Source organism: Anguilla rostrata, chromosome 3 (assembly GCF_018555375.3).
Source record: "Anguilla rostrata isolate EN2019 chromosome 3, ASM1855537v3, whole genome shotgun sequence".
Classification (NCBI taxonomy): Eukaryota; Metazoa; Chordata; class Actinopteri; order Anguilliformes; family Anguillidae; genus Anguilla; species Anguilla rostrata.
Genome location: NC_057935.1, coordinates 23,159,979 through 23,187,040, shown reverse-complemented (window position 1 = coordinate 23,187,040; position 27,062 = coordinate 23,159,979). Strand labels below are relative to the sequence as shown.

The 27,062-nt window shown below is 41.4% G+C and overlaps 1 protein-coding gene across 1 annotated transcript in view; it reads right to left on the bottom strand.

Moving 5' to 3' along the window:
• The window catches only part of LOC135250510 (ecto-NOX disulfide-thiol exchanger 1-like), a 69,077-nt gene extending 42,939 nt beyond the window's left edge, over positions 1–26,138 (bottom strand). The window contains exon 1 of the mRNA XM_064326842.1: positions 25,640–26,138. The gene's annotated coding sequence lies outside the window, so the exon portion shown is untranslated. The remainder of the gene's footprint in view (positions 1–25,639) is intronic.
• Positions 26,139–27,062: the final 924 nt, after the last annotated feature.

Here is a 27,062-nt window from a genome sequence, read left to right as displayed (position 1 = left end):
CCAAAGGGATTTAATGTACATCTGTTTAACAGGCGGCAACAGCGATGGAATCTGCCGTCACCTCAGGTCTCGGTTACCATCGACAACAGCGCGTGACCCGCAGCGATACCTTATTCAAATTTCACTTTTTCATCACAAGTGTCATAAAGCTCCCATCAGCGGGATAAAAAAAAAAGCATTGTAACAACGCTGTAATACAATCCGCGGAATTATGAAAGGCCCCGAGCGATGGCGTGCTCAGGCTGAGCACTCCAGAGGCGCGTTAACGGCTAAACCCAGCCGCGCTGACTCAACACTCCACGCCGGCGGGAGCGATGAAGGCGCTGCCCCTCTCTTCATCGCACGCCGTCCCTTAAACGCCGCGCCAGCCAGCCGCGCTTAGCGCTGGAGAGCTTCCAGAGCGCGGGGCGGGCGGTGCTGTTTTACGGAGCCGCCGCGGATCCCGTTCCCCCGCGTCTGAGAGCGTCCCCGCCCTGAGGGAGCTCGGGGGGGGGGGCTGGACGGAGGAGATGATGGCGCTGACGGACTGAGACAGTGCCGCCCAATAAGCCCTCCCTCGCCCAAGGTCCCACGCACCCAAGCTGATCCCTTTCTCTTCTTACCCGGCAGCTGCCCCACAGGAGCCCAGTCGGTCACCGTGGTGTAATGTACAGAGGAAGCCGGAGAAAATCGGGCCTACGTGTGGGTCTGACCACTGCTGAACCATTAAACGAAACAACAACGCCGGCCAATTGTAATGGCTGCTGACTCTCCTGTCGAAGCTCCATCATTTTTCCACAGTGCTACTCTACTACTGAACCTGCAGCACTGACTCCTGTAAGGTAAGACCGATTGTCTGGCAGTCGGAGGGTTGCCGGTTCAAATCCCGCCCTGGCCGTGTCAAAGTGTCCTTGAGCAAGACACCTAACCCCTAACCCCTAACTGCTCTGGCGAATGAGAGGCATCAATTGTAAAGTGCTTTGGATAAAAGCGCTATATAAATGCAGTCCATTTACCATTTACACTACTGATGAACTAGCAGCACTGGCCCCTGGGCCACTATACCGCTGAACCTGCAGCACTGACCACTGGGTGGCTCTACTAAAAAACCTGAAGCACTGACGCTGGATCGCTCTACTGAGGAACTAGCAGCACTGGCCCCTGGGCGGCTCTACTGATAAACCTGCAGCACTGACCATGAGCCACTTTACCGATAAAACTGCAGGCCTGACCCCTGGTCGGCTCTACTGCTGAACCTGCAGCACTGACCCATAGGCCACTCAACTGATGAACCTGCAGCACTATCCCCTTCTCTATTATTACATAGCTCTACTGCTGTGCTTCTGAAACGGCAGCACTCACCCCTGCATTGCTCCAGAGCCCAGTTTGATCGCGGCTGGTCTTATGCTTTCAACGCAGCAGGTGGCTACCTGCTCAGAGGCTAGCACAGAACCAGTAATCCCTCCCACACCCCCCCCCGCCCCACCACCACCCCTTCAGGTTTTCCACCAGCAGTTTCTGTAACAGGCTCCGGTAGGGGAACAGAAGAGGGAGGGGGGAATCAGATAAAACAAATTGGTCAAAACGAGTGAAAGCCATGATTGTGGTTGTACGCTTTTGCAAACGTTTGACTTGGATTGTAAAACCAGCAGATGACCACAATGAAACAACCCTGCTGTAAAAACAGACGTACAGCTGGCATCCAACACAACAGTAAACACACCCCTCCTAATTTCTTGAGCTAGTACATTCCATATGACTGTTATGTCCTGTTATCTTGGTGATGGGTATTAACTAAGAGAAATGTGAGTGTCATTAAAACTAACATTAAGTAGAATTTACCTTCCCACACCCAACATCCTTGCATACATGTCTCAACAACCTTTCTCCAAGGTTTCCAATTATGACTGATGGATTTTTCACACTAAAATATGGTGCCAGAAAAACAATACATACATTTTTAAAAATAACACAGCACACAACAATAAATCATTTTTTTATGGCAAGACTGGTCTGCTTACTTTGTTGTATTTTTCAAAGTAAAAAAAAAAAAACATATTCTAATACTGAGTGTGTTATTTTTATTTTTTGATATGTTTGAATTTAAGGTGCCCTCATCTGATGTGATAAGAACAAACAGAAGCTGAGCAAGACTGAATAAAAACCACAACAACTTGTCAGAAATAGCGAGTATTCACAGAGAATCAGCTAATCAGTTTTGGACAGTACAAAATGAATAACACGCACATAATTCCAGCTAAATGGCTACAACTGATTCAGTAAGCGTACACGTTATGCTGCATGTAAGGGCACATGGTATGCTGCATGTAAGGGCACAGTCTCCATTCAAATCCAATTTCGCCATGAAACTGGGAGCTGTGATCTTCAGCGTACTGCTAAGCGATTGATTGACAGATTCAGTGGGCTGTACCAGCTCCGTATGTTCCCTTCCTATCTAATTAGTCTCAAGTTTAAATCGAAGTTGGTGGACCGTGGGGTTATGTCTTGAATTCTGGGACGTGTTGCAGTAACTCCCATTTATGCTGGCTTTATTGCATATGGCCAAATGAGTCCCAGATTTTCACCCAGCTGCCGCCCCAGTCATTTAATACCACCCTAATGCAGGAATGCCCAGAGATCCTTCCTCCATCTGAGCTGGCCTCTCCATTTCAAGCAAGCAGGCTGCTGTGACCTTGTCAAACCGTGTTGCTTTGTGAATTCATTCTAGAAACTTCTTCTGCAGGGCTGCCCAACCCCATTACTAGAGATCTACCTTCCTGTAGGTTTTCACACCTCAATCAACAGCTAAAGATCTTGTAGAGCAGCTAATTAATAGAATTAGGTGTGCCAAATTATCTTTGAAATCTAAGAACAGGCTGGGCAACCCTGTTCTATTGTTGGCTTAAGACAGATCTCAAAATAGATTGCAATCAAATATTTCTTATTTGATTGTTGATTGATTGTTACAGGCAAAGGAGAGCAGCAGGTTTTGCAGCACATGTATGACTGACCCTGCTAGCCCCTACATGAACAATACAATTACAGGTTGTGTACAAAATAAATATAGTGATACATGTAAAGTCACTTGATTTGATGGTACAGCACAGGTGGCCACTATGCAGGCATCTTTCCATAATATGCCATAAAAATGTCTCACATAAGACACCATTGCTCATAAACATCAGCCAGGTCTATCTTGCAAAGGCAACAAGGCCTGTCCAGACTTTTTATACATGAAGTGATTCATGCTGGGATGTTAACTGAGCCTCACCTTTGTGGCAGCCTCTGCTTACATGTTGTCACTCATTTACCCAGGTTTGCACACATTTCTTCCACAATAATTCCTGGCACAACCGTAGAAAACATGTTTAGCTCTGACCAGAGAGTTGTCGATTGTCCATCACTGCAACTAAATTAATCAAATTCTGTGAACACAGGCATAGATAGGAATTATTTTGCAGGTATTCAAGACTCCAGACTGAAGAACCAACTTAATGTTTCTTTTCATTATTAAGCCAGCATATTGACTTTTAGGTTTCCATAGGGCCAGCTCCGAACCTCCAGAAATCCAAATCTTCATGTTATATTCTCTATTCTGTTATAGACTAAAATCCCTAACTATAAACTCAGAATGATAGTACTATATGATCACAGACAACTATGCCCTTCGGTAATACAATCCATGACAACAAGAATAGTTAAACTGGATAAAAACAGTGTCTATCTCCAAACGCAGTCTAAAGCTGGCAGGATTAAGTACGTTCATAATGCTGCAACAGACCATTCGCAAACCTCTCACTGGGGAAAGAATCCTTGAGTGGTTTTTAATAGAATCACTCCTGTGTTAAGTGGCTTATTTAAGGAGTGAACTGTCAGACTGAATATGATACACAACCAATTAAAACGGACAAACCTTAAGAGGGGAGGGGTAGTGTTTCCTTTAACGAACACAGTACTAACACTGCTCTGGGTGTCTGTTCTGCTATCTGAGAGATTTTCATTGGCCATTGGAAACAACAGCCTGTAAAAGGGTGTTTCTGAACTGTCAGAAAATTGAGTTCATAATGAAATACAACAAAGATTCAGAAAGTGGTGGTATTTAGTGTATATGTTGCTCAGCAGTCTATACAGTAATAACAATAATAATAACAGGAAGAAGAAGAACAAGAAAACAAAAAATTCACTGTAAGGCAGTAAAAAAGGCAGACACATTTAATGTTGAAATTCATCAAAGCATATGCTATGATTGAAAGAATTGTGGAGTGGAGCACTACCTGGACACGTACTAAAATCCTCAAAAAATGGGTCTTTTTTGCTTTAGGGAGTCATGATAACTTAATGAGCTAGAAGAGGGAAAAAACCAAGGCATTCTTCCATAGCGAACTAAAGAATAAAAATGGCATTATTGTATGGAAGGTTCTATTGAAGCATTATAAAGTGTTTGGGGAAAGCTTTCACCAGAAAATGTTTCACCTGAAAGAACCGATGCATTTGAGAGAACTGATGCCTTGAAGGCTTGCCAAAACTGTTCTTTAGCAATTTCAGTGTAATAAAGATGCTTTATTATTTATTTCACTATTGAAGAATGCATTGAGTTTTTTTCTTACTCTCTTATTCTCATTGTGTCAGAATGCAATGCTGTTCCATTGCAAGATCAATCGGATCTTTGCAATGTGCTGCCTCTACAAACAAGCAAAGCTTTGACGAATGCAATGTTTATTCCACATTTTTCATCTCTATTTGCATTTCATTGTGATCTCCACTTTTCATAAAAAGGCAATGCTGTTCCTGTCCTGTTATTGATTTTGATATATACTGCTATATCCAATGATACTCCTGTATATGACCAGGTATGTTTCTTCAGTCAAGAGGTAAAACAATAAAAATAATTTTAAAAAATAAATAATCACATTTGCATTTAAGCAGAAAGAAATACCTGTGATAGAGGTTTGAGTTTCTTTATGGTCAATCACACTGGTCCCATTATTTTCCTATAATGCCATTGCATCAGCACCATAGGGAGCTGGTAGTTTCATCATGTCTGATAAACTTGTGTGGGATATGAAATATCCATATGCACATTTATGCCACTCAAATAAGCCTCAGGCAAATGATGTTGCCAGGACAGCTGGAACACTAGGGGAAGAAAACATATTATTCATTAAGTTTATCCATTTTTATATTAGCTTAATAAAAGCATACTATACTATTTATTATTTATATCATTTTTTTAAACAATAATTTCTAGTATGAAAACTTATATAGTGTACTACATTTTGAGTTTACCAGACTACCTACGTGACACTACCTATTCTCCATTTCAGTTGGATTTTTGAAATACACAATACTTTCAAATAAACCATAAATTCAAAGGACGAAGAAGGTACGTTCACTCTATAAAATCCAAAACAATGAAGACTGCGTTAGCAGCTTTCCCTCAATAATAAATAAATAAATAAATAATACAGATCCTTATAAAGCCATGAAAACAGAGTACAGCTAATGCATTTCAGCTATTGCAGGTTTTCTTCAGCAGGATTTTTGAGTGAAGAGGATAGGCTTTCCTGAAAGACCTATCATGGTCAAAACGCATTGCCTCTGCTCTGTTTTAGGCATTTACATGCACCTGGGTATCTGGGTGTAAACCTCTTATTTATTTGTGTTTGCTCAAATTCAGTGTTTCATTTCAAATGCAATGTGCTGGAGCGCAGAGCCAAAACAACAAAAATTGCATCACTGTCAAAATACTTGCGCACCGCAATAAAAAACAGATACCTTAAGACTATATAATGTGTAAAATGATCTCTCTCTCTCATCTCTCTCTCTCTCTCTCTCTCAAATTTGGCGAAAGCATGTAAGGACAGAGATTGCCAATACGTTAATAATGCCTTAGAATTGTTATTTTAGACAACATTTTCAAGGTAAAAATCCTGCATAGTATGCCTTTAATTCAAAGCCAAATACATAAGTGGCCTTGAAAGGCACACTTACCCTAACAGAGAAACATCCTCTTTCAGGCATTGAATTCCTCTTGATTCATAGTTGTATTCAGACAAAATTGACTTGGCTTCACAAATAATTCAGCTCAAGATTTGTGTCCAGCTTGTTAAGATGAAGGTTTAGCTTAAATAGCAAAAAATTCTAAATAACTAACCTCAGAACTGCACGGCCTCAGAACTATGGAATGTCCTTGCCAACCTTTGTAGTATAATTAATCAGCACATCCCCATCTGTCCAGAATCTCAAGAAAAAAAAAACCTCTTGACTTTGTTAGGAAAAAGTTCATATTTTCAGAAGAAATTAAATGCAGACACTGAAAAGGATATGTGTTTGTATTGATAATTAATTTATCACTGCTCTTCGATGCGAATTGAGAGCTACTTGTGATTTCATTAGAAAAGCCTGTAGGCACATACAGAAAATAAACTGAAGCTATGTATTATGGGGGCGTAAGATGTACTCAGTGGTATAGAGATGCTATCTCTATCTGACAGTATACTGCACTTCATGCAGATAATGATGCCAGAGATATTGGTGCATGGTACTGTTCACATTTAATGATTTACATACACACGTCTGTATTTTTAAATATGGAATCCAAAATATATCTACAACAGTGCTGGTGCTGGAAAGCTCTTTGTGTGTACTGCTACTTAATCAGACTCCTTAGGCATGCATGTGTGCACACACATACATAATCAAACACACACTGGCACTGGCAAATGCATGTCTGTTTATGTATGCAATTAATCACAGTGCCGAATGTTTAAACAGACAGCCTCTCCCGCTCTGGTCACGGCTCTTTAAGGAGCCGACACAGAAGTTGCCGGAAGACAGGAGTCCACGTGTCACCTAGGCGCCCGGGACGTCCCAGCCAATCAAATGGCAAAAAATGACACTCGCGCCCTAGGGGAGCAGCCGAACGTCGCGCCGCCGCCGTCCTCCCGCGGACCCCCCCCCGACTGCGGTTTCCCTTCGCATCCCACGCCCTGTCACACAAGATCTGCCTTCCCGAGCCGCTCTCAAATGCGAGCGGACCGTCGCGCTGCGGACCGCGGTAAAACAAGTCATCAGCGCTTAGGGCCCGGAGCGGCGTCCTCCTCCTCCTCCTCCTCCGACAGGCCCCGAGCGGGGCTTCCTCCAGGGCCGGCTTTATGAGAAGTCAGCATTTTTTTTTTTTTTTTCTTCTCCTTTTTCGTCCATTTTTTCCTCTCCTCTCCAATAGATCAACAAGATTAAGCGGCCTGAGACTGACCATCTCTGCCTTTAATAGGGGCCGTAAATCAAAGTGGGTTTAGCTCGGCGCGGCGTCGGGGGGAGGCCTCTTCATCACGCACACTTTACGGGAGGTGCCCTGATTTATCAAAATGTAAATTCCCAACCTATTACTCCTTCACCTTGTTCTTGTTCTTGCCGATTTTTTATTTATTTATTTATTTATTTATTTATTTTTTAAACAGCTTGTGAGTATAATGAAGCATGAGGGGGAAAATTCTGAATGAGGTAACGGCGAGAAAATCTCACAGGCAATGCAGAGGGCACCCGAAAGCACGTTCACTCAGCTCCACACTGCCCATTTTTTCCCCCCTTGTTCAAAAGGGAGTCTTGATATAAAACTGTACTGCAGGCTGAAATGGGTTGTTTAAAAAAAAAAAAGATTTGTAAGTGTTATAAGCAAATGTAACATGAAACACAATAAATAACCTCCCTTCTAGGGAGGCATCGTCGATGTCAAAACGCCCTGTCCATTAAATGTGCTGAAATCTCAAAAGCTCTGCGTGCTGCAGCTTCGCTCATTCTCCTTGTCAGCGCTAACGCCGCGATCCCAGCGGCCCTCTCCTCAGCCTTCTCGTTCTCCCACAATCCCCGGCTGTCTGGCGGGGGAGATGAAAGCTGTCTGCTTGTGTACTCCGCCTGGACATTTTCAGTTCTCTCGCCTTACCCTCCCCTCTATCACTTCATTTGGATGAGACGCTGCAACTGTTGCTAACCACACCAAACTGTTTATTGTAGCTCCATACCGTCCATAGTTGTCTACCATCTAACTTGCATCCTGCTCAGCTCTTTTCCAAAGGACAGGTAACTTCAACGTCCACCTGGAGAGCTCAGTCAGACAGCTTACCCGCTCTACTCCTTCAACCTTACCTTGCTGCAGTCCCCCTCTACCCACAGAGCAGGAAACTGGCTGGACCTCATCAGGCTGTGAAACAGCTCATCCCCTAACCTGACAATCACCCACCTACAGCACTCCGATCACCATCCTCTATCCTTTTCCCTTTCACTTTTCTCTCAACCCCTCTCTCCTATTGTGACTGTATGCTGCAAACCCCACAGCCTTGAATCTATTGACACTGTTGCATCATCCACTCATATTCTCTCTCTCTTCCCCAGTAGGCTCTCGCTGTCCCTTTGTCACCACACATGCAAGGCTACGCTCCCCCAGCTATGTGACACACTCAGTGTAAACGGGACTTTATGGGCCACAGAGAGAAAATGGCACAAATCCAGAGACCCTGCAGGCCAGTCCAGCTGCCATGCTCTCCTCTCAGCATTTTCATCCTCTCTCGCTGCTATTAAAGCTAACTTTCACTAGGCTAGTGCTGAGAACTCGAACCCACAAAATTGTAGACAACTTTATCATTGCTCTTTAAACCTTCCCCTCCTCCTTCAACCCTCACTGCAGATGACTTAATTACTTTTTTTGGAAGGTGGCTGACATCTGCAGCTCCTTCAAGATGGTGGAATCGTACATCACCTCAGTGAATCCTTGCCTCAAACAGCCCCCTCCCCCTCCCCACTCATTACACCAACCCACTCTCTCTCTCTGCCTTTTCTCCTCTTACAGATTCTGACTTCTCTCAACTCATTCCTTCCTTGAAACAGCACTTGAACCACCGCCTCCCGCTGTATTTCTAGGCAACCTTGGGGATGTGTGGCACAGCTTTCCACTTTGTTGTTTCCTATCTTGATAGTATCACCGTAATAGTTGCCTAGGGGTTTCGGTTTCAAGGCCTTGTTCTTCTCCTCTTCTCTCTCAATCAAGTCTGGTCTGCAATGAGTTCTACAGTCCCTGCAGCTATAGCACTCCCCATAATCTCTTCGTATTGCAATGACAAACACTTTCCTGAGTAAAATTAAAAGCAGTTGGCTAGCAGCTTAGCCCAGCTCTTTGATTGCATTATATAATGTAGCCTAAATAAAACAAAAGTGTTGCATTTCCCAATGGATTCTGTACCAATAAAGCTACACATTCATTATAAATTTTCCGACACTGTTAAATATTGTACTTTAAAAAAAAATAGCCTATAGATTATATTGTTATAATTAACCCTTTGTTGATTGCAAACTATTTCATAACCTGCTCCACCTATTTGCTCCACCTAGTAAATCTTATATTAGTAAATTGAACGAAAACATGCCCATATATATATTTATTTTTAAATGTAGGCTAAATGTTGCAAAAACATCAGAAAAGAATAACAATGGTGTGCTGTAGGAATTCACTTACAAAAGACAGCAGGTGACTTATTTCTGAGCAGTTTTTCACAGGACCAGTTTGAGAATGAGCATGCACAACTGAGTTTGGTTCTCTCTTCAGCCACCCACAGTTTTCAGTCACTGCATGACTCTTGTTCCTGTTCGTGAAAAAGGAGAGTCTGAAGTCAGAACCAGTCACTGCATCATTCTCTTTCTTGTTCACTAGGAACTGGAGTCAGTGAACCAGAGTCAGAAGTGGGAACCAGTCACTGCATGACTCTTGTTCTTGTTCGTGAAGAAGGAGAGTCTGAAGTCAGAACCAGTCACTGCATCATTCTCTTTCTTGTTCACTAGGAACTGGAGTTAGTGAACCAGAGTCAGAAGTGGGAACCAGTCCCTGCATGACTCTTGTTCTTGTTCACAGGAGCAGTGAAGGAATCAGTGAACAAATCTGTGAACAAATCCTTTCAGGGTACTGAGTCAAATGATTTGTGTCCCTGAAAAGAACCGTAATGCCCACAACTACTGAGTAGTGTATCAAAAAATGTGATGGTGATTTGAATTAATATTTTATTTCTAATATTTATGAATAGAAAACCCTAGCAGAGTCAAATGTTGTAAAGCTTTTTCTTTCCTTACGTTGTCTTACTTTCATCATAATTTCTTAAAACGTTGTATTGTAGGAATATTGTATCATGAACTGAATGCAATCTAGTGTCTAGTGATGACAGACAACTGTTTCTCTCCTTTCCCCCTCCGAAACACTGATTTCTGCACACATCTCTGCTTGCCTCCAAGACATGTCGAGCCAGATAGCAAACCATTGCCTAAAGCTCAAATTCGTTGTACTTTCCAGCAAAGTCCTCCCCCCTGCTTGACCTGTCTGTAAACCTGGACAACACCACGGTGTTGCCCCCTTCATCTGCAAGGAATCTGAGAGTAGCTCTGGACAACAAACTGTCAGACGCTAGTAATTTTATGTTTGGATAACTGAAACTCCTCCCTGGTTCCCTGCCTCAGCCTTCAGACATCTGTAGCTCATCCAGAATCCCACTGCTCACATGGTCTACAACCACTACTGGGTCAGTCGTGTCACTCCCCTTCTTAAATCCATCCCCTGGCTGTCTATATCAGCTTGAATCAAATTTGAAACCTTGATGCTAGGCTAACAGGCAGCTAAAGAGGCTGTTCCGTTATCTTCAAGAGATCATCAGACCCTACACATCAGCCAGATTTCTCTACCTCCAGGCACCAGCCCCTCCCCCATCTGTCTGCACTTCCCAGTCTCTTCTCCTTTCTGTTCTGCAGAAGAGAACCACCTTTTCAGACTGCACCATGGCCTTTCTGATTCTCTTTCGCCATCTTTTTTTTTATTGGATACCATGTGGGGACAGTAATGCTATGGATATACACAAGCTGTATAGTGTTTTTTTTTTTCTTCTTTTTTACAATAGTTATTTTTGGTTGTTTCATTAATTTTACAGGTATTCATTATAAATGAGCCTTCTGCACCCTCTAGGTGATACTGATGTGCTCTGCTTTTGTGAGTCGCTCTGCCTAGCACAAATGATTGACATGCAAACAGAACATGTATTAAAAGGGGAAATGGGATGGCTGTTGCGTGAGCTTTGGCTATGCAAAAAAAGAAATGCAATGAAGAAATCTCCTCAAATCCTGTCAATATTGATCGGTGCGCCCTCTGCCACTCAGAGCTTTATCGACCGCTTTAATGGAAGCGTTCCCACAGATGGCCAAGGCAAACAGGCCGGGCTGATTCAATCAAAAGGACATATGGAAACAGCTTTCCAGCTGCTGATAAACAGCCCCCCTTTTCCCAGTCTGCTCAGGCGTTTCGAATCGTAAACCATATGCGCAGCCCTCTGACATCAGCGATCTCTCACCGGATAAGATGGTCGGATTGGGTGGGGCGGTGCAACAAAGAACAGTCCGAGAAGCCACAGAGAGGTACATTCTACAGTTTCAGTCATTTAGCAGATGTTGCTTTACAGAGCAGTTTATAACAAACTTTGATAAAGTTTTATAAAACTGCATATAAAAGCTTAGGCAAAGGACAGAGACAAATCCCCAAGTGTTAAGTTAATAGTAGGATAAGTCTATTATGGCTAACCTAACATGACGCCAAGCACCATAGCAGATATAAGAGAGAATTAAGGGTGTAGTGTTTAAGGAAGTAGCTAATGGGTTTGAGGGTATAGCGTTAAATGTGACATAAGTAGAGGTATGAGGTATTCAGCCAGGAATAGAGTTCAGGGTTTTGCGCCATGATGCAGTTTGAACAGCGAGTTTCCATTCTGTAGCTAACGACAGACAGTGACTCAGTTGTCACTAAGGGGCACTTGGATAGACTAGCTTCGGGTAGACTAGCACTCGAATGGCGGCGGGGATGGGGAGAGGGGGTTGGGGAAGAGGCACACAGCTCGGGGTGCTGTTTCACAGTGGGGAAACAGGGCAGCCTGAACATCTGCTGCTTTACACTGCTGGAGGACAACAGACGTACTCCTCACAGGCCAGAACCATTGAACGTGTGCAGCCTAACTGTGCTGTAACTACGGAGAGAAATGAACAGCTACAGGACAGTGGAAAAGAATAATGCATCAATGCACTTGTTACACTAATCATAAAAAGAGACACTACACAAGATGACCAATATGTAAAAAAGTAAAGGTGGCAAAATCAATAAATAACTAGATTATATTTTTTCTCAGAAAAGGGTTTTTGTATTTTATGTTACATATTTACGTATTAGTTCATCATAATGAGAGCATGAGTGTGCAAAGCTTTGCATTGTAGAGCTGTAATTAAAATTCTATGTGCAGAACACAATTGTCTTGATAATATTATATATCTGTATTAACATCATATCAAGCAAATAAAAATGCCTAGGCAACAGTCCTCTTCAAAATGGACCTCACTCAATGAACGAAAGACTGAGAATGACGCTAAAAGGATTGCATTAGGAGGAAAGCGAGTAAAAGTGAAACCAGCCCTAATTGTTCACTATCTGCAATCCTTTCAGGGCCAGAATTTCCAATAAAGACAACCGTTAGCTCAGTGAATCCTTTCCCCCTACTTGAATAGTAGCATTTGTCTTTTGTTGTGAAACAAAGGCAGTATTTATAGAACTGGTAAATACTGCATGTCCCCAAACGTTCAGGAAAGACATACATGCGCACACATGCACAAAAAAGCACATATATACATATAAACACACACGTATGCGCATATAGGCTTCATATAGGCTGCACACATGTGCACAACACGTGCGTGCACACACATGCAGGATCTAATAATACCACAGAGCACTCCTTTGTTCTGTAAGGGATGCGCACTTTTGGCAAAGAACTGCAGAATTCACTTACATTTTACAGCACGGAAATGGCCTTTGAAACACTCTCGCCAACTCTTATTTCATTCTGAGGTCCAACTGCCGTACTGCAGCATGGGAATTCATATGTATGAGACAGATGTAAAGATTTCATGAGACGTCGTGCTTTCCACACCATCTGTCTTGGCCTTAATCTGCATTGATGTCACCCTGATGGAACGTTCAAAGATGTGTAGACCTTTACAAAATTACAATATACTAAAACATATTATATTATATTATATTATATTATATTATATTATATTATATTATATTATATTATATTATATTATATTATATTATATTATGTGCTAAACACTGGACAAAGGGAATTCGAGGCAAATTGTTTCTGGACATTCAAAGTAATACTGGGACTGCTGGCAATCCCACCCAGATATGGTGGGACTCTTTTTCGATTAAATATTAGGCTCAAATGTTATTTGGCCATGCAATACTACATCTAGCTCTACCTTTACCATGCATGAATGAGTAGAGGACATAGAAAGCATCATGATATATGTTAACACTGAGAGTTAGAGAAGGACCTACCACTTCAGACTACAGAAGAGCTCCTCCACCCTGACTCTCTCCTCTACTTTTTGCATAGCCCTAACACCTGATTGGGTGTATCTTTTTTCAGAGCTTGTGGCTCTTTGCTGTTGTACATTTAATGTACTTCCATTTTAATGCTCATTGGGGTAGTTTTGTTCTGGCTTGAATAACTTTGTTTAATCTTCTACTGTTCAGTTGGCCACTCGTAAAGCAAATGTGCACTTCTCGCTCATCTTCTTACAGTGTATATTTTGGTATATTTTATACTGCACAGGGTTCCTATAGAAACTATGATTTCCCAGATACAGCTCTCTGAATTTGATGGTACATACAGTAGATGTATGAGCCAGATAAATGCACTTGTGAGCCCGATAAATGCATAAGTCAGCATGAAGCCTTTATGTGCATGTAAAATACATCCATGCAGACTCATAGTGTATGCACATACATAGTGCATAGTGACAACACTATGAGATGCTGGAAACATATTTAAAAACATGCCTGATTACCCACACACAGGAGAAGTCCCTGGATTTGAATGCCCATAGATGTGTGTGCAAGATAGGTTCACTTTCCAGCATGAAGAATATGTCTATGTGGACTGCATAATGCATAGTGAAAGCACTGTGATGTGCTGGAAACATTTAAAACATGTCTGATTTGCCAGCACTAACGCTTTTATCTGCATGTACAAAAGCATCAATGTGGACCATATGTACACATATGTACATATATCGCACATTTTCTACAGTTAATAAGGGTGCAATTTGAGTAACATCTAAAGTGAAAATCAAGGTGGTTACTCGGGCCAAATAATTGTACTGCTCTATTGCAACGCAGCAGCCAGCATAGACTTCTCAAGTCTCCTCTGGCTCCCCGGTGAAACGGTATCTGTTTCTACGCTGACTTTTGTTCTGGGTCTTGTTAATTGCGCTAGTCTCTGGCAGCGAGCAGCGGGCCATTTGTTTATGATCCATCACGGCAGTGGGGAACGGGGGGGGTGTGCACCTCCCTGCTCTGCCACGGTTAACATTGTGTAGCCGTGCCACAACTATTGGCACGATCAATTCTTCACCTGGCCGGCAAATAAATCACCCCTTAATGATGTGGTCCGAAGAGCCAAGGAGCACCGGCGGCGGGGCCCGTCCGCTTCGGCAAGCTCTCCTTCAAACAGCGGGGAACCCGGCAAAAAGAATTAACCCCCGTTTCCTAGGCTTCCACTACGATCAAAACGTAAGCTCTGAGAAACCCTTACATCCGCTTTCTTGCTCCACCCAATGCACAGTAAAATGGCCGGCGTCAATTCAACTCTAACATAGTACGTATGAGTTCAATAGGGCCCATATTTACTCCGTAATAGGCCATTTAACACTGAGAATTTCACTGTGTATTAATACTACTTTTTCAACAACAACAACAAACAAAAAAACCTGGTTCTTTTTACAATAGAGCTGCTGACATGTCTGGCATAAAAACACTAGAGGGGTAAACATTCCCCAAGTGGAGGTATGACTGGGCTGACAGGCTGGGTCGCAGCAAAATGACTGATGCGATTAAAGTTAATGGAATGCGCGTAACAACACCCATTTACCTTGTCTGATGCATTCGCTCTTTGCATTTCTGTGGAGCTGCCGATCTCTTTGTGTCCTCAGTCAAACTAAGCATAAATCAACCAGAAAACGAACCCACAGCTTTGAAGTACATTTGCATTTTATAGCACAAAAATGACTTTTAAGATGCTCTCACTAACTCCATTCACATCATCTTATACTTTGAGGTCAGTTTTTGAACTGCAGAAAATCCATATGCAGAAAATCCTTTTTTTTTTTCTCGAGATTTAAAACACCGTGAGCTCCACACTATTTGTCTCAGTTTGATTCCACCCAAGTGAGCAAAAGCCCGAATCTAGATGTTTAGCGAGGTGGAAATCTAGGTTGAGAGATGTTTTTAACATAAACAGACTAGGTTAGCTTAGGTTAGCCCCTATTTAGCTCAGTTTTTACCCGGATATAGCCTGGCTATGTCCTTAGATGGCTAGAAAACTTTCAGTTTTCAAACAAATGTAGCCTGGCTACATTTGTTTGAAAAGTGAAAATGCTCACTCACTGGGACCTCTGTTCAGCCCTCCTCTTTATATCAAATTTTTATCGTTCTGCACTCCACTCCACAAAGCTTACCAAAATCCAAATGGATGAACTGCTTTCCAAGTATGTCTGATTATAACTTAACAACACTATCAAGCTTGATAAAAAATGTACTCATGGCAGCCAGATACTTGAATCCTTACAGGAGAATTTTACACCTGAAGTGTCATCCAATCAAAGTCTTATGGATTGATAGCCATGAATAAAATGTTATTTAATGCAAAGCTTCCATCTCAATCACTCTCCTGCTCTCTCCCTCTATACGCCTACTATGTTCGCACATGCAAACTCGCAGCAGCATATCAGTTAATACAAAGGTCTACTCTATGCAAATGTATTCATTGAAATCCTTCCGCGGCGTTACTTCACCCTGCCCATTACAGCAGACGCAGCACAAAAATATAGAAGATCATGACTAAAGTAGCCAGCCCAAGGGAATACAGCCCAATTTCCTCCAATAAAGAGGATTATAGATTTTTCACTGTTTCCACAGCTGTCGCCAATGAAGTGTCCTGTGAAAGTCATTAAAATGTAAAATATTCCCTTTTTTGCCAGATATCCCTACCCTGTTCTGCATCCATTATTTTCAGTAAAATGGGAAAGAATTGATTATGACATTTTATAGCACGCTGTAGCATACAGCACAGCTTTTTATTTTAGCCAAAGGTTTGACTGCAATGCAGAAATGAAATTTCTAGATCATAATACACTTTTTTTTCTAATGGCTTCTGCTTAAAATTGGGATGTTAGAACAGTAATCATGATTTAAATAACTGTGAGAATGAAATAAAGGTGCAAATATGCATGCTATTACTACATTACATGGGCCTACTTGAACCAGAGGTTTTGACATCCAGATCTTGGCCAAAAATGTGTAGCGGGTTGAAATTAATGGGTTTGGTTCTGTCACATTTCCAAATGACATCACCCCTTGGCTCTACTCTACAAGCAGGAAGTGAGAACAAAATAATTCATTTTATAATTTTCTGGCAAAAAATGAAAATGTTTAACATCACAACTTTCCTATCCATAAGTCTACTGATAATAAAATTTGGATTGTGTATTCATAATAAATAGCATTTTTAATAATGTCTGATCATCTATTATATATCATGTTCACACATTTGTATCCATAAGAATGTAATGGCAGAACATATCAGTGGGTTATTCCAGGTCAATCAGGTGCCAGCGTTTTTGGTGGGTTACAACACAAATGATTAACTTAAGCCTTTTTTGGCTGCTGATTTAACAGAAACCACAAATACCAGCAGACACTGCAGCCCTGCAGGACTGGATTTTGACACCACTGATCTATACTCTCTGGTCTGTTAGCTAGGCCTGGCACTATTGCACTGGCACTATTGCTCAGACAAATCAGTTGAATGCATTTAAGTTCTCCTACATTGTACAGTAAGCAGCTCTGGATAAGATCACCTGCATGTAATGTAATGTTTTGAAGGACCAATTACTTAGGAACATGGGCAACTTGATACAAGTGCATTTGTGCTAATTAAAAATAAGGTACTGTAACAAAGTTGGCCATTACTATGCACATCAAATTGGGTTCAAAATCGTAAATAGGGAGTGTATGGCTAGAGGTATTTATTTGGGGAAAAAAAAACACAAACCACTTCACAACACACCATAACACAAAACCATGCTTCCGCCCTGCGTCCTTAACTGAGTATCCCTGTTCCCCCACACACCTGATTTTAAACCCTTGGTTAGTTCAAATACAATCAGATGTGCGATCGGCTACAATTAGTGGAGCCTGCTACATATAACAACCAAAGGCATCAAAAACAAAGAAAATGAAGTGGAAATTGCCGCACGCTAGCAGAAATAGAAACGGTTGTAAATTGAACACATCTGCGTATGGTAGCAGATACAAAATTGTTTGGGAATGGAAGACAGTTGGGTACCTTTGATACATTTAGACAAGACACTACTGTTACATTGAATTCAATGATTAAATTAGTAGTTAGTGAAGATGAGGCTGGCATCTTCACGGGGAGTTATAAATACTCCAAGAGCATGCATAAAATTTTTCCTATTCACTCCAGTCTTAGGGAATGGTGCATTGTATCCACAGCCTTTGCACCCCCAGTTCTGGGTGTCCATACAGTCAGGGATCAGCAGGTATATTTAGGCCTAACGCACAGCCCAAGGGGTATACACAACTCTTCAGCTCTACAGGCCCGAAAAAAGTCTCTCCAAGCATTTTTTTTCACTCATCATAACAGAAAAGAGGGAGAATAAAGAAACGTACAAAAGAACTGTGCCTTCAAGTGCCCTTGCTTGCATAACACGGAATGAATACAGGACAATGGATTCATTATTTTTCCCCTCCAATGATGAAATAAATAAATAAAATTGATGTGCCCATTTTTATTGTTCATTATGAGGATAATTATGGATAAAGCACTGTTAAGAGGTATCGGTAGAATACCATACTCAGATGGAGCTATTAACCTTGAACAGAGACGCACAACAATGCTTTCACTGCTGCCTCTGCTGTAGATATTAACAGGGACTGCAGCACTGCAAGCCTGTGTGTGTGTGTGTGTGTGTGTGTGTGTGTGTGTTTGTGCGTGCGTGTGTGTGTGTGTGTGTGTGTGCGTGTGTGTGTGTGTGCATGTGTGCACTTGTGTGTGTGTGTGTGTATACCTGTGTGTTTCTGTGGTTGTATGTGTTTATGTGAGTGCGTGTGTGTTTGTATGTTTCCCCAGTTTCCCCTGCTCCCCAGTTCATTTTTTAAAAGCAAATTATGCAGGGATCAGGGTAAAAGACAGAGATTATGACATGAAAGGTTGAGAAAACTCAGTTTGCATCTATCAGCATGCCAACTGAGAGAGAGAGAGAGAGAGAGAGAGAGTGTGTGAGAGAGAGAGAGAGAGAGAGAGAGATAGAGAGAGAGAGAGCTATAGTTTCTCTCAGCTTGCTCACCATTACTGTCCAGAAGGATCCCTATCACTGATTTAATGAAAATGCATTCAGACCCACAGCAGTTTAAAACGCCAGCTCTGTCTTTTACAAACACGCGTTAGGAACAGTTTCCGAGAGATTTCGAAAGAAAAACAAAACAGCTGCAACAGAAGACTGGAATCCCTCCACCACCACCACCGCCGCTTTCCCACTTCTTCACTTACGCCTCGCTAATACATCCTCCAATAAACTGCTGTCCAGACACCCTTTGTCTCCCAGCTCCTGGCTGTGGACAGTGGCAGGCTACACCACCACTTTGAGCTCAACAGGAACTTCCACGCAATGGAAGCAATAACCCCTACCAGTACCGACTTCCCAGAATCCTCTGGAAGTGGCAATAAGTTTAATAAACAAACCAATTGAAGTTCTATTAATGTGTAAAATTTCATTGCACGCTACATACAGTACACTTGATGCTACAGTAACATAACAGCGCTAGAACACAGAATGACATGAACCGGCTATTTAGCCCATTTAGAAGAGAGTATAATGCAGAGAGTATCCAGCAATGCATTAAGCCTCAATTCCCCAAGGGTCTGCTTGCCATCTACTCCATGGTCTGGCAAGCTGTTCCAAGGATTAACAACTCTCTGCTTTAAAAAAAGCTTCTTGATATCCATGAGGAATTTACCTTTAGCTATTTTCCACCTGTGCTCCTTTGTTCAACTCAACCAAATACATCACACTTTAGAATAAGATGTCAATAATCATCATAATTTCCACTACAATAATCATCATAATTTCCACTACAATAATCTTCATAATTTACATTGCACTTGTAAAATGTGCCTTTATAAGTCTAAGCTGTCTGGATATTCCCTGTCTTTTCCGTTGTGAATCTCTAAAGGGCGGCCATTTTGGTTCCGGGTCCGAGCCTGTCCTTCAGTGCCGTTCGGTGACCTGACACCTAGGACCCCGCCAGGCTGTGACCCTGCGAGGAGAGGGTCTGAACTACAGGCCCCGATCCCTGCCTCGGCTGAGCGTGTTGCCATGACACCTCAGCTCACATCACCAACTCAGCTGCACACAGGACGGGGGAAAAATAATCCCACAGCCACTTCACCTCAACACAAGCGCAGCCGATTAACAGAGAAGCCACTCCACAAGCTAATCAGAGGGGTTTTTACAGTTTACACCATAAAGTGTTCAGTGTTAAATCAACACTAGCAGAGCACATTTTGCTTTGATGAAGCACCCTACATTTTATCAACTCTGACAATACATCTTGAGCCCATATAAAATCTTTTTCCACTGAACATTTTACTGTGAATGCAGAGCCAGGATACAGTGCAGTTTACAGGGATACTGATACTAAAATATACACCTTTAAAACATTTTACAGGAGGCCCAGATTATTAAATATACATTTTTTGTCACCCACTGGCATTTATATAACATCTATTCAGATCAACACCATAAACTGTGATCGCAAGACACAATGGTATTCATGTAGACATCTCATAAGCAAAGCGAAAGTCACAAGTGTACACGCACTCACACAAAAATAAGAACATTATTTTGTGTACTCTTTTCTGATATTTTGTGTCTATCGGAAAACCCCAAATGCAAAAGTGTCAAGGGTAACAGCTTGTAATTCTCCACACTCAAAAAGAGTACTGATGCCACTCTTCTGCAAATAATACAATGCATGGCATCATCCTTCACAGCCAGGAAGTGTTGATACAATACCAAATCAATGTGTGCTACAGATTCCACTGCAAATAGGCCCATGAAGGGTGTTGCAACGGCAGCTCGAGCCTAGCATACTTACAGGAGAATTTTCCAATTTTCAGAAGTCCGAAAAAAAAAGACAGTGCCAAAGAAATGACTCTAGGATTTAACACAGACAGAAAGCTGCAATAACCCTCCACAGATGATGTTAGTCTCTACTCTGCCAGATGGAAAAATAATATTTTCCAAACCTGCAGTGCCATGGCACTGAAGTAACAGAGTCAGAGAAGGAAACAAGAAGGGGGAGAGGGGAGGAGGGGGGAGGACAACGAAATGGAAAACCAAACACGGCACAAATGATGCGTTAAAAGAGTACAACTTGCACAATCTGCGATTGTCCAAAAGGGAAGGAAATCCCAGCAGCCTCTGGGAATGCAGAGAAACCAAAAAACGCCCCTACGGCCGAGCGCATCTTAATGAGAAAACGAAAGCCGCTACGCTTATCTGTCACAACGTTATTTACCCTAACCCCCCCCCCCCCCCCCGGGAGGACTCCTTCCGCGCTCCTCCCAAGGAAAAGTGAGAAAGATAATTGAGGTCATAAGGCAGTTACTGAGGGGCAGTTCTGCAGCTGCAGCTGTGGGGCCGATGACTCGTCGTCTGCGCCCAGACCCCGGGTCCCACCCCGATAGCAAACATGTATCCTTTCCCCACTGATCCATTCATTAAAGGAAAAGATCGCAAAGAAAGGTACAATTGGTAACTGATTAGTGGAAAAAAGCAATGGGATTTAAATGGGATTTAAAGCACGAGAGGACTTTTACTGTCGTCCCAGTCCAGTCAAAAGTTCCTCTTGTTTTTCATTTGACAATATGGAATGTAGTGGAATTTAGAATATTATTTCTTTAGCTCTCCCAAATTGGGGTGAACAGAATTCAACTATGATGGAAAAGGATATGCTATATGGGTAATGAGCAGTTGTATTTATACCAGTATAAAGATTCACGTCTTTCAAATCACCGGAAACGGTTTTATCAATACCCTTTTAGAATACTGTGACATATGTTTGCCATTGTCATATAAATGTAAAGCATTGTAATACTGAATAAATCATTCTGTAAAAGGTTGCATGGCAATAGAATAGAATCAGAAGGCAAGGATACAAGATGTGACCTGACAATCTAACTCTCTCAGATCACAGGCCCCAAAAATACAACACAAATTGTTGCAATTTTCCTTTTCTATTTCTATACAGCCGCACGGTATATACAGAAATCAGTTTATTAAATCCATCCAGAGAACCAGCGCTTTATCTTGCTGACAAAAAGACAGAAAATTGCATTGCATTGAAAACTGCAAATTCAATGAGTCTGACTCCTCACTCAGGCTGATTCTATCTCGGGGTTCAAAAGGCAGAGGATGCTGTTTGCGCACAATGGACCACAGGCCATCACAAAGGTGGACCCATATCAAAGGGGCTTTTCACATTGGTGACTCCACAACTCAGGGAGACTCAGGCTGAAATCACAGTGAAAAATGCCTACAAGTCTCTGCAATAGATTGCTGCCTGCTCATCTGAGATTATCTTGATTGTGCGGTTGGGGGTGGGGGGGTAGGGGCGGGGATTTTCTTGTACTTACGTCCGAGGAAGCAGTACTAATGACAAATGGCCAAGTCGCCTAAAGACAAGTGGCCGTTGACATGGCGATCTGGCAGAGGAAAAGCCTCGTACAGCCAATAGCATTGCAGCATCCCTCCGTCTATGCAGCAGCAATAACGTTCACATTGAAGAACAGCAGAACCTCTTAAGTTGACCAAATGGATTCATAATAAAACAAGCCCTGCCCTTCTATGGCATAGCTGTTGGCATAGATTGCCAAACAGCCTATCAGGCACCAGGCAGACCAGAACTGCTGTAAAACAGCCAAAACACATTTCTCCAGCTGGTATCTACAACAATGTATTACCAGGTTGCAAATGTAGCACTCATTGTGAATATTTTTTTTGTGTGGAACAAACAGAATAGGAAGACTCCTCTGCATCAACAGGAAGAACTATGAATCATTGAAAATACAGCAGTATACTATTACCGGTGTTTAAAAAATAAGGCAAAGACATTTTCTACACTTTGCCAATTCAAACTGCTACAGGTACAAATTTCCACATATCTCTGTTCCCATGTGATGCAGCTTTCTGCAGCTTTTTTTTTTTTTAGTTGCTTTGTCATAGATGGGAGATTCATTTGAGGGGAGTGGGGGGTCCACAGCCTCCTCCACATGGCAAAGAGCGATGTCATTCACAAACTACATCGCCCTGATTAAATATGACTGTTTCCTCACTGTTTTAACAGCGTTGACATTGCACCCCAGGATGCAGATGTGCTTTGATTGAGACTATGTGTGGATATATACAGTTTGTGTACTTCGGTTGAAAGTTGTTATTTAAGCTCCGTGGATGTCCATGAGTAACCGTGGCATTGTATTTGGAAAGAGACGTTGCTGTTGCGATTTTCAAATGTAATTTTTGACACTTTGACGCCACAAAAGACTTGTCCCATTGAGGTTTGTTGTGCCAGGGTGACCTGCAGTGGATATCTAAATAACTTGTCAAATCCCACAGATATTATCTGGATGGATAGATAACACTGCAGGTAAGAGGAAACATAGCTCAATTTAATTTTTGGGTGAACTGCCCCTTTAATGCTGCAAATAGGTTTGCTGTTCTGAGAAGAACAGTCATCAATCTTTGAACTGTTTTCGACAGTTTTAGTAGTGCTTATATTGGTCTCTCTCACATACGCTGAAGCTCAGTCTTACCTTTTACATTATATGGCATTTAATTTAAGTTCTTGGCAGGAACAACACTGGATTGTTACTACTTCAGAATAGTACTGAAATCTACTTCAGCATAGTGCTCACTGCTGTGTCTGAAAGGATTATCAAGGCTACTGTCCCCAGGTTGCTTTTATTTCTACAATGCAATGTTGTATTCTTAAAACAAGCACATGGCTCAGAGGATACTCTGTATATTGTAGTTGCTGGTCCAGTGTCAGAATGCATGCCTTATTGGCTAACACCAAAGAGAACCATGCAATGCAACCATGCAGCATCATACTGAGCACCTTTTGTCAAAAGTCAAAAGTTTGTGATACTGTTCTTCTAATTTAATTCATTGGATGTTTATACATTCTTCTGTAGTTAGGGTTTGGTCTTTGTATTTTAAGCCAATTGCTGCATAGTTCCTGTGAAGGTGGACACCAGAACACGTTCCTAAATATCTAAAATGTATACTTCTTCAGCTTCAGTTTGATTTGATCACAAACAGACAGGATAAAATACAGTTTAAACAAACACTTTTTTTTTTAGCTTTTTATTTTTTTCAAACACTATTGGCCAATGCATTTTGGTTGCAATTTTGCATAGTAACAATCTTGTTGTTTTAATATTCATTTAATAACAATATGCATGCTATCATTAACTACAGGTATAACCAAAGGCCTTTAGTCATCCATCACTCACCAAATTATGTCCCCAAAGCAATGATCAATAGTTTCACATCAGGCTCACTCTCTACTATTAAATTAGGGTTTTTCACTGTCGAAGGCAAAGCTTGGTAGGACTACCATGTTTTTGGCCAAAACAAAATGCCATTGCTAAGTCTCTTAGTAAATATTATTCTTATTCCTCTTTCTTCTTACACTATGTTGAACTGTTGATCACATACAATTATTTTAATTGCAGTGGAAAACAACATTTGCTTATTCAATAGTAGGCCTAGTCTCAATTCAGCCTTACAGTGAAAATCTTCAATATTCCTATCTTTGTAAATATTAAGTAAATCCACAGAAAAATTATCGGAATTAAATCAGCTGTAACAGAGTTTATGTGAGTCCAATAGGGATCACATGTACTCTGGTATAGTGAAAATTACTCTATCATATCTGATTTTACACTGAACATTTTGTTGTGTACATATTTTCTTCTTAATCTTATTAGCATCAACGTAGGTGTTCATATTCACAGTTTGGTATACACTGGTCAATTTCAATAGGTGAATCCGGAGGGATCAAGTTGATCAATCAGTCGTTCGTGAGATCACTGAGAACGCAAATCGGCCGACCCCAAGTTTACAAGACTCGACCGCAATACTCCTCTCTCCATGGTGCTGAAACGGTTGCCCAGGTGACGTTTCATCGGGGCACCCGCCATGGAGTTAGGCTATTCGGTTGACTCGTCTAACTGCAGGAGATCTCGATGTGGCCTTTTTAACGTTTCCCATCACAAGGACATTAAGCAAGGGCACTAAGCAGTTAAGACAGCTTGGTTAAAAGGTCGCATCAATCAATTATGAAATGTCTATATTATAAGTTCGAATATACTATTAATTAAAAAAGGCTACATTAAGTAGCCTAAAAAATCTGAATAATGGTCCTTATCGCTACAGTTGTCCGCTTTGTGTCACTTCATTGTCGTTTAGTTTTTGGGGTCCGTTTTCAAAAAGCTATACTTTTTTCTTTATTTTCTGTCACCATACAATGAACGCTTGATTATAATTTTCAGTCTATAAAATAATAGCTAATGCATAGCCAATTTGTAACCTGGAGGCATCTAGTTAACAGTGCGTGAGCCTACATTAAATGTGAAATAATGGATCTTGCTATTTTTGGTTGTTTTTGCTTTTGATGTTTACTTCCGTATCTTGGGTTAGCCTATCAATATGTGATGTTGCAAGCTATATTTGGTATATTTGCATTATATTTGGGTGTCCGTAAAGCTTCACACGTGCAAAGAGGTACAATTTACCCAAATATTCAGATATTCAATAATGCTATACGTTAGACGCTTTGCATTTAAGTTTAGGCATGTTGCCCTTTATCTATTTCCTTGTCCTTGATAATTCACAATAAATAAGACAACCTCCAGTCGAACATTCTCATAATCACAGAGTCTTCAGACTTTCATTTTTTGACACAAGTAGCAAGGCTACTCAGTTGGTGATTCAGATCAAAAAATTTTCAAACGCGCCGCTTAGTCTGACATTGTATTCCGGCAAACAATAAGCACTTACACACCAGCCCACAAAAGAATAAAGACGCGTACTCTACATTCAACATGTTCGACTACATTAGGCTATATGTGTAGCCTACTGTGTTCACTCTGCCTTACTTCTATATTTCAGTCACTTTCTGTCAGTTTGCGCTGTAACATGCAAATACATTACGTATTAATATAGCTTGGTTTAGGAATTGATATGAATTACCTCTTGTGTGGTGTGTCGGAGCAGAATAAACCTATCCCGCCGAGTCTTCTCTTTGCTTCAGTTTGTAATCAGTGTCGCTGGCGGAACCTCCGATGCAATAAGCATTCGGACATACATACATGGAGCACGCACCGAACAGGAGAGGAATGGTGAGGGGAAAAAAACATTGAACAAACCAGGTTCTTACCGTAAAAAAAATAGAAATGTTCAGTATTCCCACAACGAATCACGCTTATTCATTTGAAGGACGCAGACGATACGCTATTTCTTTGACGTGAACCAAGATTTGACGGCACAGCTGCTGTCGCTGCTATTAACCCCCCTTTGCTTCAGCTCAGGAGCTCGTTTCGTTCGCCTTTGACCAAACTGATGCGCGCTACACGGATCGCCGTGCACGACTCGGCGTCAGATTGCTTCCTTACACCCACAAGGTGCAAATTATGTCGTGCAGGTTGCATATTCTTCTCTTCGATGTGACCCCGTACATTGAAGCCCAAATATCTAGAATAGAGGAGAAAGGAATCCTCTGTATGTACTTAATCGCAGTTAAGTGTTCCACCACGTGTGAAACAACTCTCTCCACCTTAAATAGTTTATTATGCAGGCTTCATGCTAATTGGAGGCTTAGTATTCTGTTATTGCAAACCGTTTTATCTTCAAACTGAAAACGAGCATTATGCTGTGCAGCCAATAATACAATCTCTCTCTCTCTCTCTCTCTCTCTCTCTCTCTCTCTCTCTCTCTCTCTCTGTAGTATGTGTGTGTGTGCTTGTGTGATATCTGGGAGAATGTTTAGCTATTGGCTCTCGATTATGGTTTGCAGAAAGGTGTACCTCAGCCTACATCAGCACATATTGCCTCTTTTCAGTCCAAAATGAAATTGCTTTTTCAGTCAGTTTGTCTGATATCAGGGCTGATGGAGCTCTTAGCTGCTAACTTTCACATTTTAGATAAATCCTAACTCCCCAGAAGCACATTTTCACTCGCGGTGGTGGAATCAAATAAATTATCGTGTATAATATGCAGCCTGAATCTGGTACAGTCATAGGGTACAACCATACATTTTACATTTAATATGTCAGCACTATCGTACATTTCACAGTCTAAAAGCATTGACCTGTACTGTGTGCATTATGTGTTCCCATATGTCCTTTTTAAAAGAAACCTCCAATGTGGGAAAATATGAGTGAATTATTTGAAGGTGATTGCACTCTGAAAAAAATACTATGATTTCAAATGTATTTGAAGCATAAGGGTCATATTTAAGATATGTTTATACCTATGGTGATTTATTTAGACACTTTTCGTGTTTAAAAATCAATACAAACATTATCCCGCACTCATTTTAAATGGAAGTAGAGCAGCTTGCCTTTCATGTAATGTTGCATAATATGCTATTTTTAATAAAATATATAACAATACAGCTGAAATCTGCAGTTGATTTACATTGAGGGGTTTGGTTATCATTACTGGTTAAAATGATTTTTAAAAAATGTTAGACCAACATGCCAAACCATCCAGTGGTAGCACATGTCCAGCATCTGCATTTTAAGCCAATGGCATTAAATATTAATTTCATACAGTACTTACAAGTTACCTGAACTTTCTAG